This window comes from Leptonychotes weddellii, chromosome 10 (assembly GCF_054177405.1).
Source record: "Leptonychotes weddellii isolate Sample4059 chromosome 10, ASM5417740v2, whole genome shotgun sequence".
Lineage (NCBI taxonomy): Eukaryota > Metazoa > Chordata > Mammalia > Carnivora > Phocidae > Leptonychotes > Leptonychotes weddellii.
Genome location: NC_138378.1, coordinates 42,865,648 through 42,871,255, shown reverse-complemented (window position 1 = coordinate 42,871,255; position 5,608 = coordinate 42,865,648). Strand labels below are relative to the sequence as shown.

The 5,608-nt window shown below is 51.4% G+C and overlaps 1 long non-coding RNA gene across 1 annotated transcript in view; it reads left to right on the top strand.

Annotated features, from left to right (window-relative positions):
• LOC145723854 (uncharacterized) overlaps nucleotides 1–5,135 on the top strand; it is a 13,426-nt gene extending 8,291 nt beyond the window's left edge. Inside the window, exon 3 of the long non-coding RNA XR_014149182.1 lies at nucleotides 2,133–5,135. This is a non-coding gene — a long non-coding RNA (uncharacterized LOC145723854). The remainder of the gene's footprint in view (nucleotides 1–2,132) is intronic.
• Nucleotides 5,136–5,608: the final 473 nt, after the last annotated feature.

Genomic DNA, 5,608 nt, shown 5'->3' with positions numbered 1-5,608 from the left:
GGCAATAGCAAGACCCCTCTATGATCTCTTAGGGGGGCCAGATCGAGAACCCCCTGCCTGGACTGAGGAAGCAGAAGCCGCCTTCACAGAGATAGAGACTGCCCTGGGGCAGGCTCCAGCCCTGGGCCTACCAGATGTAGAGGAACCCTTCAATCTCTTTGTGCATGATAAAGAAAAGATAGCACTCAGGGTACTGACCCAGACTGTTGGGCCCTGGCAATGGCCAGTTGCATACCTGTCAAAGAAGCTGGACCCCGTGGCAGCAGGATGGCCACCGTGCCTCAGGGCACTGGCAGCCACAATCCTACTCGTCAAGTAGGCAGACAAGCTCACCCTAGGGCAAGAACATAACGTCAAGGTCCCTCAGACAGTTGTGTCCCTCATGAATGCACAGGGACACCGCTTCCTTTCCAACTCTCGGCTAGCACAATACCAAGGGCTCTTCTGTGAAAACCTGTGGGTCACCCTCGAAACAGTAAGGACATTAAATCCAGCAACCTTTCTCCCCATGGAAGAGGGGGAACCAGGACATGACTGTTCCGAGGTGACTGATGAAGTCTACTCGAGCCATCCAGATCTGCAGGATCAAGCCATAAAGAATTCAGAGTTCACGCTGTTCAGCGGGGCAGCAGTTACCTACAAGAGGGTGCCCGGAAAGCAGGTTATGCAGTAACCACAACCACTGAAGTCCTAGAAGCTAAGGCATTACCAGCTGGATGGTCAGCTCAATGGGCTGAACTATATGCCTTAGTCCGAGCCCTCACCCTCGGTGAAGGCAAGTGAGTCAACGTCTATACTGACTCTGGGTACGCCTTCGCTACTGTACATATACATGGAGCCATCTACAAGGAAAGGGGCCTCCTAACTGCACAGGAAAAGCTATCAAGAACAAAGAGGAGATACTGAGACTACTTGAAGCCATCTGGCTTCCAAAGGAAGTAGCAATCCTGCACTGTAAGGGACACCAGAAAGGAGACGACCCCATAGCATGGGGAAATCGTCTGGCAGATGAGGCAGCCAAGACCACAGCCAGTGAGGACATGGACAGAGCCCCTTCCCTCACCATGACCCTGACACCCCCGGAAGAAGTCCCTCCGCCCAGTTACACTAAAAAGGAGAAAGAATGGGCCATGGCTGAGGGAGCCACCCTGGCTGAAAAGGGATGGTGGATGATGCCAGATGGGCGCATCTTTGTTCCAACAGCAACTGGAGGGCATCTAGTCAAGGAATACCACCAACTCACTCATCTGGGAAAAACTGCATTAGAGGCCCTTCTCCAGAAGCACTACTACATCAGTCAGCTGCCAGCACTGTGCCGAGCAATGAGTGAATGGTGCATAATATGTGCTAAAAATAATGTTCGGTCTGCACCATGGCCCCCACCAGGTGTCCAGAGGATGGGAGCAACCCCCTTCGAAGATCTAGAAGTAGACTTCACAGATGTGCAGCCAAGCATGGGGTTCAGATATCTCCTAGTAATAGTATGCACATACTCTGGGTCGGTCTAAGCCTTCCTGACCAGGACGGAGCAAAGCCGGGAAGTAGCTAAATTCCTCTTGTGGGAGATCATGCCCCCGTTCGGCCTGCCATTAACAATCCATAGTGACAATGGACCTGCATTTGTGGCAGACATTGTACAGGTCTTGACCAAATCTCTCAACATCACCTGGAGACTCTATACCGCTTACCGGCCCCAAAGTTCAGAGAAAGTAGAGCGAATGAATCGCACCCTCAAGGGAACCTTAGCAAAGTTTTGTCAGGAGACTAACCTCCCATGGCCGGATCGGCTACCCGTAGCTCTCCTGCGTGCTCGCTGCATGCCCGGGACATCAGGTTTCTCCCCACTCAAATTAATATATGGACAGCCTCCCTTCCCAATGCTTGGGAAGCCTTCCAGGAAAATTATATCAGGTTGGAGATAAAAAAATAAAGGAGCAACTTCAGGTCCTGGGGGCCACCCTAAATAAATTACGAAAGTATACCATTGAGAAAGCCCCAATCTCCTTAGGGTCTCAGGTACACTCCTTCCAGACAGGGGACTCAGTTGGGTCAGAGATTGGAAGAAAGACCCCCTCAAACTGCAGTGGACAAAGCCCCACACTGTTTTTCTAACCACCCCTACTGCCCTCAAGGTCTCAGGTGTCACCCCATGGGTCCACCATTCAAGAATGAAGAAAGCTCATCATTCGGATGAGGAGCTGCACCAGTGGAGAGTCCAGCCAGACTTCACGAACCTGCTCTGGCTTCACCTTCAACAAGACCCCATCGACTGATGGACACCTGCTCACCGTGTTCCCTGGCTCTCATCTTGGGAGTTGGATTCTACACTGTTGCCCCTCCTGACTGGACTTTCCCCTAGAGGCTTACTATTGCCATTGCTTATTGGGTGACCCTAGGGTGTATGACTGCACTTACTTGTCTACAGGTTTCATCTGCTGATGGGTTAGCCACGATGGCTCCCTCTAACTAAGGTCATAGACCCCACTTTTACGGCCATCGGCTGTCTACTCCTGAGCACACTTCACCATGGTTTTCCTGGCCCTAGTCAGTCCCGGTCTTCTGCTACCTGGTGTGCTATTCCTCCTCACTGTCTCTAGCTTGCCCAGCCAGGCAAGGGGGACAACTCTCATATCACTGTTACTGGCAAATGGACTTTCCAGCTTATCCCCCTCAATCCCGCACCAGCACCGCCACTGACATCTTCCACCTGGGATGGGCATACACCAAAGGTTAACCTCCATTTTGATGGATGCCAGCTTCTTGATACCTCCTGGAAACCTTATAGATGGTGTTCCTACCATGGCCCTCACTCAGGTCACTGGCTGGTAGATATCTACATCTGTGGGGGCCCTACGCCTCAACAGCCAAACACCTGACCCCAGTTCTTCTTGCAAGCCTGGGGATGCGAGTCATGGGTGGCGACTTGGCTGGGAATGGAACAATGGTCCAATGGGTGGTGGAGCCTCAAACAGTGAGGTGACAGCTGGACTTCCTTGTCACACAACACCACCCCATCCTCTTGCCCTAACAGTCACTGTATGCCACTCACTCTCTCAGTCCTATAACCCAATGCTACACCATGGGCCACAGGAATCACTCTCCTTTTGGGCCAATATCACTCTATAGGGACTGACCCCATGGCCAAGTTTATGATTAAGTCCATGTTCACCCCAAGCCTTGCAGTCAACCCTCAGAGTCAGAGAGAAAATAACTTGCCCTGGCACATCCCTGGGTCCCCCAGCCACACGCAGCAAGCATCTATAGCGCAACTGTTAGGTATGATTAACGCCTCCCACCAAGCACTTAACCACTCAAATCCACCCCTAGTGTCTGACTGCTGGATCTGTATGAAGCCCGGTCCCGTCCAATACCTAGGTGTCATCCTCAACCAGTCCACCATGTCACCTCCCACCTCGGCACCGGAGACCTCAGATTATCCCTTTCTGGCTCCGATACTGCTGTATGGCAACTCTTCCTCTCCCATCACGGGCCACAGCTGGGTTTGTGTACCTAACAACACTTTTCTGGCTTGTGATCAAGGTGTATACATCTGTATCACCCCACACAATCAATCATGCATGCTTGTTAGTCTCTTACCCGATCTTTCAGTCCTCCCCGTGAGCGATGCCCCACTCATACGGAGACCTCCTAGCCACCCTTGACACTCCCCCGTGGCCATCCCTCTTATCGTGAGCCTGCTGGCCACATCAGGTGTTGCCCTTGGCGCCACTGGCATCAGGATGTCTCAGGTTCAGTACCAGGGGTTAACTCAACAACTCATGATGGACTTTTCTGCCCTCACTCAGTTGGCCCTGGCCCTGCAGTGCCAACTCAATTCACTGGCCTCAGTGGTCCTCCAAAACAGGTGTGGGCTTGACTTGCTCATGGCTGCGCAGGGGGGTCTCTGCCTCTTCTTACAGGAGGAATGTTGTTTCTATGCTAATGAGTTGGGGGTGGCCCAAGAAACTCTGACCCAATTACAGGAATGAGTAAATCACCAGTGGGAAACATTCCAGCGGACGACTTGGTGGGATTCCCTCTCACAATGGTTCCCTTGGTTCGCCCCCCTCATGGGCCCCCTCCTAATGCTCCTCCTCATAGTAGCATTTGGCCCTTGTATTCTTAATGCCATTCCTAGGTTTATCACTACTCAAATTGCTAAAATCAGACTCCAGTTGCTCCTTATTCACTATCGCCCCTTAGAAGATGAAAATGATACCCTCTAAACTGGTGTTTAAAGGGGCATTAAAGGGGGGAATGATAAGGAAAAATCTGTGTCCTAAGATGGCCGACCGAGCCAGCAAGGGAGTCCCAGCCCCTGCCCCGGGGCTCTTCTGGGTTCTTCTCTCTGCTCCACTTCCCGCGCCGGTGTTAAATAAACCTCCTATCCTCCAAGATCGCCAAGTGCTGTTTGGTTCTTCCATTGGGCGGTCCAGTCCAGGTTCTGTAACACTTTGAGGCTGGGTATGGACATGTGACTCAGTTCTGGCCAAAGTGACGAAAAGTGAAGTGTTTTATGGGGCTTTCAAACAGTCTTATTGGAAGACAGGCTTCCTTTTTTCTATCTCTTTCCTGCTGCCTAGAACGTAGATGTGATGGCTGGAGCCTAAGCAGCTATCCTGGCCCACTATGTGATGTGCAAAGAATATGGAGCAGCAGGACAGGCAGGTCCCTGATATTTTGGACTTGCCAACTAAGAGCTGCCTACCTCTGTTCTCTGTTCTTCCTTTATGCATGAGAGAGACATATCTATCTTGTTCAAACCACTGTTTTGGTGCACTTGAACCCAAATCAAACCAATCTAAGCTAATAAACATTGACATCAGGGAAATCTAAGACTAAGGGATCTAGGCATGGAGTCAGGAACCTGAGGAACATGTTCTTGCCCCGGGAAGTACTGAGCTGAAGAGAGGCAAGACTCTGACCTGGAACTGATATAAGCCAGGAACTCCTCCAAAAGGCACAAGGAAAAAATCTACCACCTGGTACTAGGATCAGAAGTTAGAGCAGTCTCTGTGATAGTGCTAGGCATGAAGCAGCTTGTTCTCTGTTGCTTGTGTCCTCCTTCCCCACCTAGGGCAGTACTGCTCTCAGAATAGGCAGGGGTAATTAAACTTGGGGCGTCTGGGTGGCTCAGTCCATTAAGCATCTGCCTTCGGCTCAGGTCATCATCTCGGGGTCCTGGGATCGAGTCCCATGTCAGGCTTCCTGCTCAACAGGGAGCCTGCTTCTCCCTCTCCCTCTGCCCCTCCCCTTGCTTGTGCTCTCTCTCTCTCTCTCTCAAAGAAATAAATAAAATCCTAAAAAAAAAAAAAAGAAAAGAAAAAGAAAGGCAGGGGTAGAGGTATACAGCCCCACTTTGAAAATGAGAGGGCTGCAGTGGCAGGGAGGCAAGCCAGGATCACATTTCCTTATTTCACCCTTTCCAGGATTTTTATCCTGTCTCTGCAGTTGGTTAATTCCTGTCCATGTCTCCATAATGGTGGTGGTAGGCAAAAGCCTGGTGTGTGTTTGAGGGACAGCTCTTGTTGGGTGGGTGCCCTGCAGGGCTGGGGTCTTCCACAGGGGCTGGACAAGCCGAACAGCACTGGGCTCTCCAGGTGAACTC